Source organism: Trichosurus vulpecula, chromosome 8, assembly GCF_011100635.1.
Source record: "Trichosurus vulpecula isolate mTriVul1 chromosome 8, mTriVul1.pri, whole genome shotgun sequence".
NCBI classification, from domain to species: Eukaryota; Metazoa; Chordata; class Mammalia; order Diprotodontia; family Phalangeridae; genus Trichosurus; species Trichosurus vulpecula.
Window position 1 is genome coordinate 199885316 of NC_050580.1, and position 12156 is coordinate 199897471.

Below are 12156 nucleotides of genomic sequence, written 5' to 3' on the forward strand. Positions count from 1 at the left end.
CAATACGAGATCATAACTCATAGAATCTAGTGCTAGAAAGACCTTTGAGGTTTTCTAGTCCAGTGGTAATCCCTGAAACTGTGTATTAATTTAGAAAACCACAAATTAACATTATCTATATTGTTTTATATTTTTGATTCTTTTGTTAAAAATTTCTCCATTACATTTTAACAAGGTTCAGATTACACTTGAGAGTTCCCAAGGGCCAGAGCCATAAGCTTGGTACCTCTGATTTTACAATGAAAACAAAATGGTTTCAAATTCCTTATTAATGTCCAGATTGATTTAATACATGGTTCTGTGGGGTTTAAAATTGTCCAACCTACAGTAAAATAAAGTGAGGCAGAGCTCTGAGCCAATGGCACTTTATTAAAGGGTCTACAGTCCCCTCTAATGAAGTAGACCTCAGATCTTCCTCACAATCTGAGATACCCCCTTCCTCTAGGACCTTATTTGTATCAAAAATGAGTACCAAAAATGATTTATCAGCCAAAAAATGGTATATCAGCAGGGTGGAGTGGAAGGAAGGGTCTTGGGCTGGGTGTAACATGGGGCATCTCCACTGACTAAGTGGTCATAAGATGGTCACCTGTTCATGTTGGACAAGAAAGAGTAGTTTGGAGGTGCACAAATAAGTTGGGGGACTTTCTATGTCATTGAATCACCTCTGCCAGGCTGGGCTTGGTCACCATAACAAGGGAAAACAAAGGTGGAGGACCTCTAGTTAGCTTCCTATGATTAAACAAGTGAACTTAGAATCTGCAGTTCACAGCTCTGGGTCCGAATATACAGAACTTATAATCACTATCCTTATAGAATCATATCAAAGTGATTAATGGTGATTGGCATAGAGTAGGGGTTCACATGAATCATTTCTCACAGATCCTCCCATACAGTTAACCCACCAAAGTCTTTTAACAATCATGTAAAATTCAAAATTTTCATTTTGGTTCACAGTTCACTGATGGAAGTGAATACCCATGTGAGACCAGATAAATTTTTCCCCCTGTGCCTGTCCTAAGAATGAACTTGGATTTGAAGGAGTAAAAGCATTTCCCACAAAACATTATAACCTTAATACCAGTGTCTATTGTGGAAATTGTTTGGCATGGTACAAAGTGAAGATATGATTTAATGTGTGAGATTTGGGGCAAGTGAAAGAAAAGAATGAGTCTCTGACTTTTGTGGTCAAGTTAAGAGTTTGTGAATTTCTGTAGTCATGTTTGAAAGGTATATGCATATTTATTGAGAGGGCTAAAATTTCCTTTAAAACATTCTCAGGGCCACTGTATTCCCCATTTCTCCAAGTAAATAACAGTTAAGGGCCTTCACAATTTTGGCCCCACCTTCTTTCTAGGTTTATTTCATTCTCCACTGCTCCATGAAATCTATGTTCCAAACTAACTGAACATACGTTCCAGCCGTTCTGCAAACTGGAAACTCCATCTCCCACCACTCTGTGCCCCATCCTCTGCCTCCCAGAATCCTTGTCCTCCCTTGCAAGGGAAGCTCAGAGGCCACCTCTTTCTTGAAGCATTGTTTGGGCTCCCCTTCCCTCAGGTTATCCGTGCTATCTCCTTCCTAAAATCGCTTTATAACGTATTTATCTGTGCTCATATTGTATCCTCAGTAGAAGAAAAGTTCACCGAGGAGAAGACAGTATTTCTTTTGTTTGTCCGTTTTCGTGGCACCTAACAAAATGTCTTGCACATAGCCAGACCTTAATAAATGTTTGTTCGATTGAATCCAATTGCTACACATCCATCCAGCGAGGAGAGATGTGGGAAGTGGTTCAGAATCTCGGTTCTAGACCACCGAACCTGGTCTGGGTGCGGGAGGGGGAATGGCCGCAGCATCCGCTGGTCAAGTAAGAAGGGGCGGACGGACTGATTGTACAAGAAGGAGGAACCAGACTTTCCCTGAGTGCACAGGCCAGTCCTGCGGGGTGAGGGGGAGGAAGAAGAGAGGAGGGGCGGGGCCGAGAGGAGAGGTGGGACATGGGCGGGGCGAGGACGGAATGAAGGGGCGGGGCGTAGAGAAGGGGAGGAGCCGGATGGAGGGGGAGGGGCAGAGTCGTGAATCCCTAGTGAAGCTCTGGGCCGGGGGCTCCACCTGCTGGCCCTCGGCCAATTGGAGACCAGCCTCTCTCCTCCCGAATGTGAGCTGCTTTCTGCTCTGGTGAGAGGAGGTCGGGTGAGGGGCAGGGGTAGAGGCGGGGAGAGGAGAAGAAGCAAGGAATGGAGCTGGGAGATGAGAGTGAACGCGAGGTCGAGGAAGAAAGGAAAAGAATGAGAAAAATAAGGGAGGGAAAGAAAGGAATCAGGTCAGGTGAAGGAGGCTGATGGTCCTGAGGGAGAGGGGCCAAGGAGGAATGGGAGCCGTGATTCGGGAGGAGGAAAAAACCCCCAAACACCCTGGCAGCAATGCGTACTTCAAGACCAGGTAATGTCCTCTCTGTGGGAACTCCCCTCACTCAATCTGATTGCACCTCTTTTATAGGCTCACAGGGCTTAGAGCTAGAAGGGGGCTGGACCAGCCCATTCAGGGGTGGGGAACCTGCGGCCTCAAGGCCACATTTGGCCCTCTAGGTGCTCAAGTGCGGCCCTTTGAATCCAAACTTCACAGAACAAATCCCCTTGATAAAAGGATTCTGTAAAACTTATACTCAGTCAGGCTCCTGGACAAGAGACAGCCCCTGACCTCAAGGAGCTTACAATCTAATAGGGGGAGACAATATGCAAGTGAATGTAGACAAAGCAATCTATATACAGGATAAATAGGAAATGATTAAAAGAGGGAAGCACACGTTGTAAGCACCTCCATTAGATTATAAACCCCTTGAGGACTGGCTGCCCTTTGCCTCTTTTTGTAATCCCCCAGCACTAGCACTGTGCCTGGCACAAGGCAGACACTTCATAAGTTGGCTGATTGACACTGATGATGGCAACTAGGTTAGTGGATGAAATCAGGAACAGCCGAGTTTGAATCCTGGCTCAGACACTTACTAGCTATGTGACCCTGGGAAAGTCACTTAATCTCAGTGTCACGGTTTTCTCATATGTAAAATAAAGAGTTTCTAAAGGCTCTTCTAGTTCTAAATCTATGATCCTTTGAAAGTGAGGCTGCAGAGAAGTGAAGTATCTTATCTAAAGACACACAGTAAAGGAATCAGAGTTTAAACCCAGTTATTTCAACTCCAGATCCAGGGTTGGAAGAGGGAAAAAATCACCTCATAGCTAAACCTCTCCAATAAACCTCTCCAATTTTTTGTTATCATCTGAGTCATGTCCAATCATTCATCACCCCATGGACCATAGCATACTAGGCCCTTCTATCATCCACTATCTCTCAGAGTCTGTCCAAGTTCATGTTCATTGTTGCTTCCATGATACTATCTGTCTCATCCTCCACCATCCCCTTTTCCTTTTGCCTTCAGTCTTTCCCAAAATCAAGGTCTTTTCCAATGAGTCCTGTTTTCTCATGTGGCCAAAGTATTTAATCTTCAGCTTCAATATTTGACCTTCCAGTGAATAGCCTTAATTAATTTCTTTAAGTATTGACTGATTTGATCTCCTTGCTTTCCAAGAGACTCTCAAAAGTCTTCTCCAGCACAGAGTTCGAAAACGTCCATTCTGTGGCACTCAGCTTTCCTTATAGTCCAGTTCTCACAGCCATACACTGCTACTGGAAAAAGCATAGCTTTGACTATCTGGACCTTTGTCAGCAAGGTGATGTGTCTGCTTTTTGGTATGCTGTCCAGATATGGCAAGGCTTTCCTTCCAAGGAGCAAGAGTCTTTTAATTTCATGGCTGTAGTCACCTTCTGCAGTCATCTTTGAGCCCAATAAGCTAAATTCTGACACTGCTTCTCCCTCTTTGTCAGGAAGTGATGGTACCAGTAGCCAACATCTCAGTTTTTTGGATGTTAAACTTCAAGTCAGCTTTTACACTCTCCTCTTTCACCCTCATCAAGAAGCTTCTTAATTCTTCACTTTCTGCCACCAGAGTGGTGTCATCAGCATATCTGAGACTGATAATTCCTCTCAGCGGTCTTAATTCTGGCTTTTGATTCATTCAGCCTGCATTTCACATGGTGTACTCTGCAATTTAGCTCAGAGGAAAGACTAATAATCCACTATCTGACCACACTTGAAGTCTTTCAGTTTGGTAAGACCCATCAGAGCTCGCACTGTGTTGGTATGGCCTCCAGGAACCCAGGAGCCTTTCCCTCTATGCCACAAGGTGGCACATAAGTAGAAATTTGTGGGAAAATGGTTACATTAATAGAGAACTCTGGGGAGTAGGGAAAAGTGAATGCCTCAGGTCAGCATTGAAGAAATAGGGGTAGGAATTTGTTGTGTAATGCTGATTGGGATTTATATCACCTGCCTTATTGGGCTGTTGAGAGGAAGGCATTTTAGCATCATATATGTGTGTGTGTGACTTTTGACAGGCAACACTGAAGTTCTGGATTCCAGTGATTACTTCTATAGGGGTTAATTACTATATTTGTGAAATGAGCATAATATTAGTAGTACCACCTCACAGAATTGTGAGAAAAGCAATCTGTAGATCTTAAAGTTCTATGTAAGCTTGAGCTATTTTACTGAGCAGGGCATGGGAATAGGACTAAACCTTTAGAACAGGGCAGAAGGATTGGATCATAACATTGTAAGCTGGCTCTGCCAGGTAATCAGTGACTTTGAGTGTATCTCTTTTCCTTGACTCTCACTTGTTAAGTTTACCCATGAGAATGATACTGACGTTTTAGGGTTTCCCTGGGTCTCCAGTCTTAAAAATGGAATAGCTTCATTCCCATCTTTCTCTTCATAGGACACCTAAGAGCTTCATGTTTAACGATTTTTTGGTACCCTCTCCAACATGGGACTCCAGAGTACAATCCCTATCTAATTTGCCTACCATTGTTCTAAACTATCTTTTCGGTGTTTCTTCAGTAACTGTTAGACTATCTCCTATGGTAGAACAAACAACCTGTCACTCTTACCTCAGTGCTCTATCCTTCATCCTTCAGTTCACTTTTTATTGCTACATCTCGGCCCTAGGCGTTGTCACCTGCTTCCACTGATGCAATTATATCTCCCCTCTCTCTCATATGTGTGAATCATGTGTTGTTGAGTTGTTTTTCAGTCATGTCTGACTTTTCATAAGCCCATTTGGGATTTTCTTGGCAGAAATACTGGAGTAGTTTGCTATTTCCTTCTCCAGCTCATTTTACAGATGAGGAAACTGAGGCAAACAGGGTTAAGTGACTTGCCCAGGGTCACACAGCTACTAAGTGTCTGAGGCCTGATTTGAACTCAGGGACATGAGTCTTCTTGACTCCAGGCCTAGCACTCTTATCTACTGCACCATCGGCCGCCATTTTGTGTGTTACCAATTTATTTTCTGAACTACATTTTATGTATTATTTCATGGTTACTGTGTTAGGAAAAGTGCATATTATCAGAATTAATGTCCTAAAGAATTGTATCCACAAAAGTGTATATGGACAGGAAGAATATGAAATAAGACTAGAAAGTGGGGTGGCACCAGGCTCTGGACAGTTTTGTATGCCACGTAAGGGTTAGAACTTGGCATGATAGTCAAAAGAGAAACATTCAAAGATTTTGAGCAGAATAGTGATGTGATTATATGTATCTGGAAGGTTAATCTGGCAGCACTATATAGGACATTATGGAGGAGGCAGACAGTAGAGACCCAAAGATCTGTTAGGAAGCTATCACAGTAATCTGGGTGATAATGAGCCCTGTCTCTCTCCTGAACTCCAGACCCACATTAACAATTGAGTATTGGGCATTTTGAAGGGAATGTCCCATAAGCATCTCAACTTCAACATGTCCAAAACTGAACTCATTATCTTCTCACCCCCAAAACCTACTCCTCTTGAATGAATGAATGAATGAACTGGAAAAAAATATTTTTAAGCTCTTTTAATGAAAGCACTGTGCTAAGTGCTGGGGAAAAATAGAAAAATGAGATCACCTTTGCTCTCAAGGAGCTTACAATCTAATAGTGGGAGAAATGTGTAGAAGGGTTCAGCTGCAGGGTAAATGGAAAGCCTTGGTGGTCTCTAGCCTCTACAGGACAGAGAGTAAATTCCTGGTGGTCTACATGACAAGTAATCCAGTTTGACAGGATTGTAGTAGAGAGATAAGGCTAATGAATAAACATCATTAGTGCCATTTGGAGAGCCCATATTTGTTTCTGATATTGAGCTATTTTGATATTGACAATTTTTTTTCCTGAGTCTTCAGTAGTCGTGGTGTCAGAGGAGAGGGTGGCAGCAGTTTCTTAGGGAAATCACTTTGGTAACTGTGTGGAAGTTGTATTAGAGAGGGGAGAGACTTGCTGCAAAGGAGGCCAATTAGGAGGCTTTTTTTAAAAATAAAAACCAGTGTCAGTCCCAACTGGGCTTTTGCACCTTCTCCCTTTCTACTGCGACTCCCTCTGCTCTGGGCAGATGAACTTGATGTATGTGTGTATACACACACACACACACACACACACACACACACATATATGTGTATATATGTGTGTGTGTATGTGTGTGTGTGTATATATGTATATATATTTATATATATATCACATAAAATAACAGAGGGGCAGAAATAAAGGGGGAAGTTCCATCTGGGGATGAAGGATCCCCAAATGGGATAATGGCATTGTCTCCTCAAATCTCCCAGTAATCTCTTTCCAATTACTATATGTATCAACAATCCGGCTAGCAGCTACTGTGGCTGTGTAAAACCAACAACAACCAGCACACAGAAGGGCTGCTAACACAAGTTCTTTGATCTGCTTTACTAAGGAAAGCAAAATTAAGGGGTTAACAATCTTACTTTAATCCAACATGCAAATATCAGTCACTTAGTTCAGGAGAAAAAGCCAGCACCCTGAACTTCAGAGCAAATACAGGCAAATTACAGAGACAATATAAACAGACCCAATCACAATTCATAGTTACCAAAGAACCAATGGGTCTGTGTTAGAAAAGCCTGGGGCAGTTACAACAGCTTGCCCAGAGTCCCGCCACTCTTCCAGTGACTGACAGCCCCCCAAACAAAACATCTGGGTTTCTTCAAAGCTGGGGGGCTCCTTAATGGCCACCCAGAGTCTCCACACCACATTCTTCCAACGAGTGAGAGTCCCAAAGGTCAAACACCAAGCTCCCCTCATTTATATCCAGTTTGGAGCCCTGAGGGCTCTGACCTCACCCAGGCTGCCAGCATGAAAGTTCCCCATCCCCAGCATCCCCATCCCCTAGACAAATCAATGGCTCTTGATTGCCTCAGTGCTGAGAAATACTCGTAAACAAAGGTAGCAAAAAGGTTTCTCACCCATTCAAACAAAGGGCAGACTTGATAGTCTTAGCATTCCAAAAGGGAAGAACAGGGAAAAGTCTGATTGCCTTGGCACTTTATTAATTTAACATTTTTTTCTTTGAAAGCCTAACTACAGTAATTTTGCCTGTTATTATAGGAGGAAGAACAAAATACAGAGGGAACTACATTGACTAAAGTATAGGGGAGTCATCTGAAAGATGAGGAGATTTGGCCTCTCCTTTTTTGGAGTATGAGATTTCTTTAGGATTTCGTTTCTTCTCTTTGATAAAAGGGGAAATAAAGGAAGAAGAGGCATTAGAGAAAAGTTCTGGCTTCCAGTGGGTTTAGGGCCAGGGAGATTACTTCCACCAGGTGGAGGCAAAGCTTCAGAGGCTCTGTTTTAAAGAGATTGATTGCCTCCAAAATCCAGCATTGAAAATTTTTTCCATTTTAAAAAAAAAAAAGAAGACTATTTATACATTTCCCCCAAAAAGCTTTAGGTAAGAAGTAAGAACAGTTTGAACTACATTCTCTACATTGGGGATATCTTAGCTTTGAGCTCTGCCTCTGTCTTCCTTCAATAAAGCTCAATCTAAAGCTTTTCTCCCACAATCAGCAACCTGGAAAAGAAAGTAAGAAATGTGAGCTATACACCTGTTGAAGGTGAGGAGATGGCTCTTGGAGGAAAAAAGAGATTATACTAGCCCCTCATGGCAACCCACATGTGTAACCCCAGCAGTTCCTGAGGAGGCCAAGGTTAGCAAATCTCTTGAGCAAGGCATTTCTGAGCTGCAATGGGCCGTGCCAATCCAGAGTCTACATAAATTCAGCGATAGTGGTAACCGCATTGTCTAAGGTGAGGCAAACTAGCCCAGATCAGAAACAGGAAAGGTCAAGCTCTGGTTTGGCTCAGTAATGGGATTGGCTTGTGAGTATCCCCTATACTTCCAGTTTGAGCAAGATGGGGACACTTAGTCTTTAAAAAAAAAGAAAAGAAAAGAAAAGAAAATGATACCTTTCAGAATGTGGGAGTTGACTATTTAGTATCCTTAAGTGACAGAAGCACAAACAAAAACAGTTGTTTTCCTGAAATGAGCATCCCTTTGTGTGGCACAGATTTACGAATTAAAGAATTAAAGCAGAGACATCTCAAGGTGAACGTAGAAAGGCAATTTTATGACGATCCCACGGGAAAGGGCAACTCAGGCACCAAGAGCACCAAGGATCCTCTCAGTGTCAGAGTGCGCCGGACACAGAAAATTCGGGTGTTTATATAGGTCCCTAACCGCAATTCCCCCTCCCAACCTCCTTTCTCTCAGCTTGAAGATGCAAGCCTTGAGGGTACGATCTGGATGCATAAATCTACTCTGGTGACAGTGGCAAAGAACAAATGGTATGGTTATATTTGACAAGCAGGTGACGCAGGCACCATTCTTACATCTTAAGTGATAAATCTACTTCAATGACAATGACAATGAACAAATGGTTTGGTTATCTGTGACAAGATTGCACTCTGGAATCTGACCTCATCCCAGTCCCATCAAGCTCCTCCTTAGACTCCTCCTCAGGACCCTCCCTAAACCCCTCCTCTAGTCACCCCAGACCACCCCTCAATCCCTCCCACAAGCTTTCTGTATATAATCTCCATCTTGCCTCCATGAAAGTGCTCAGATTCAATCTTGAATCTGGGTCGCTTGTGAAAACAGTCGTCACAAATGGTGAGATTTCTTAAGACAACCCAATATGGCAAACGCTTAATAAACTTTCTCTTTTTCCTTGATTGAGAAGCCTTGAGTCGAATTCTTTCGGCAGGATCCAGCGTGTCAGTATTTTAGGGTCTGGAGCACCCCTCGACCCCAAACCTCATTAATACTAGACAATCGATTAGTCTTGCTCTCCACACATATTCATTGTCTTCCAGCAAGTAGGTGACCTCTGTGGGATAAAAGAGAACCGGTCAGAGTAGAGGTGATAGTTGCCTCCTTTGAGTCTGTAACTCTTCCATTTCCCCTCTTATTAGCTTATGCTGCCTTCTTGTTGGCTTCTTGTGTCCTGGATTTCCAGAGGGACTTGACCTTATTCATATCTACCTGTGTGATGTCTTCTTCCTGTCTCACAGCCTGTTATTTCATAGACTCTTTGGAAAGAAGCTGATGAGGTGTCACAAGTTCTTTGGAAAATGCTGCCAGAACTATTGTCTGAAATGGCAAGTAAAAAGAGTTGGGCTGCTTCTGTCAACACAGATTCTACCCTGGTGGTGGCATGGATGGGAGCATTTGAGCAAATTCCATTTGTGTGTATGTAGAAATTCTCTGGCCAGTCTTTTTTTGGAGAGAAGGTGGGAAATACTGTTGGGTTTTGTTACCACCTCCAGTGAACAAAAATGTTTAAAACAACTGGTTTATAATTAGCTTGGCTATGGGATCAGCTTGGGGGATGTCTAATGTTATTTTCAACTATTAACTATTTCAATTCTTAACTCTTTTCCACTGTCAACATAACATTGACATTTCAATGTATATATAGACAAACAGAAATGACGATCTGCTCTACCACTTACCTTGTCATTGAAATCCTTAGTTTTAGGCTGATTTTCCTCCTGCTACTCAGCATGTTTTTGGGCCATTGAAACATTGGTATCTACTCAACAGACCTGTTGCAGTGATGGTGACTGAACTAATTTTTAATTTAAGTGTACGCATGACTATTTAGGAAGGTAATTCTGCTATTCAAATCACATCATTCACTTCAAAGCTAGATAATGATTTTTTTGGACTATTTGTTGTTTTATATAACAAGAACTCACTGCTCGACTTTTATTCCTGGTTAAATTTTAGATCATATGAAAGGATGATTTATGAACATTTGGAAATGACAGTAGTAAGGTTATGTTAAAAATAGATGAAGACAGACCAATGTAATATCTTTTTATGAGAGGGTTACTGGATTAGGGGACTGCTATAGGCAGTGTTTACCTAGGTTTTAGTAAAGCATTTGACATAGTTTTTGTGGTATTCTTGCGGATAAGATGGAATGATGTGGACTGGATGAGAGTATGGTTAGGTAGCTACAAAACTGGTTAAATATCTGAAGTGAAAGAATATTCGTTAATAGCTAGATGTCAGCCTGGAAGGAGATCTATATCAATGTGCCCTTATCCTAGCCCTTCTGCTCTTTAAAATTTTTATCAGTGACTTGCAAAAGCACATATTTAGATACTATGTTTTACTTTTGTATAGAGTCAATGTAATCAATAAAACAATAAATAATAACTATAAACATTATTAATACGTATATACGCATATAGATGTGTATGTATGTATGTGTACATGTATGTGTATGTGGATAGCTAGATAGATACAGACAGGGAGACACAGACATAGACACACATGTATGCATCAAGAAGTGAAGGCCCTCAGATGATATATTGGCTGCTTTGAGCTGAGAACTTCCAGGTCAGTTTGCTTATCTGCTGCTGCTTCTCAAAGAAGTGTAGACCATATCCAGCCCATTTTTGACTCAGCCTCAGCAGGTCATTAGGTGAAGACTTAGAAACTCTGGGCCTAGGACTTGGGTCTTCACAGATAGCTAGGGATGGGGATTTGGGATCTGGTGGGAACTAAAGCTTTTATAGTTTAGTGTCTTGTCACTGGCAGGGACCTCAGATTGCTTCTTGCCGTAGCTTGGAGAAAAATGAATGCCTCAGCTATAGCATCAACAAGAAAAAGCATGCCATCATATTTCTGTTCTGGCTTCTCATTGACCTTGAGACCTTCTCTGAGGCACCCCTAACTTTCTTTCACATTTTGTCACTTCTATTTGTATGCATACTAGCTCTCTGGAGCCCCAGGAGCAGCCGAAATCCTTCCCTTTCTATGCAAATGGGAGAGTGGCAGCCCAGAATAAGAGGGGACTGCTTTTGCAAAAAGACAAGCTGGCACATCTATCAGATTTTCAGGTAACACAAAGCTGGGAGGGAAAGATAATACCTTGAATGACAGAATCAGGATCCAAAAAGATCTTAGCTGACTAAAATGAGGGGCTGAATCTAGTAACGTGTGAAGTGTAATAGAGTTAAATGTAACTTGGGTTCAAAAAAGCCAACTGCACAAATACAAGATGGCTAGATACAGTTTATCTGAAAGAGACCTAAGACTTTTTTTTTTAACTTTAGAAATCTTTATTTTAATGACATGAAGGTGTCACCAAGGAGTCATAAAAAGAAAAGCTAGAGACTGAAATGCATCCTAGTAAAAATAAAGCCAGTCACAGCTATGGATGGCATAGTCAATCAAATGCAATATCTCTCCTTTTTATTCCAATGAAAAATTTTCAGAGTTGACATTATATTGCCACTTGGGGAAAAGAATACTTGTGCTGGAAATCAATGGAGTAGTTATAATAACCATTTCTCTTCCTTGTTTTTTAATTTTTAAACATTTCTATTTAAAGTTTTGAGTTCCAAATTCTGTCCCTCCTCTCTTCCCATTTTCTTTCCCGTCCCTGAGATGGGAAGCAATCAGATATAGGTTAAACATGTGCAATTATGTAAAATATTTCCATATTAGTCATTTCGTACAAGAAGACTCAAAAGAAAAAAAAAATGAAAGAAGGAAAGTGAAAAATAGCATGCTTCAGTCTGTATTCAATCAATATCAGTTCTTTCTCTGGAGGCAGATAATATGCTTCATCATTAGTCCTTTGGAATTGTCTTGAATTATTGTATTGTTGAGAGTAGCTAAGGCATTCACAGTTCTTCATTGAACAATATTGCTGCTACTGTGTACAACGTTCTGGTTCTGTTCACTTCACTA

General features: G+C 41.6%; 1 pseudogene; it reads left to right on the top strand.

Moving 5' to 3' along the window:
* Positions 1–7119: 7119 nt before the first annotated feature.
* Positions 7120–12156, top strand: part of LOC118829833 — a 38724-nt pseudogene continuing 33687 nt past the window's right edge.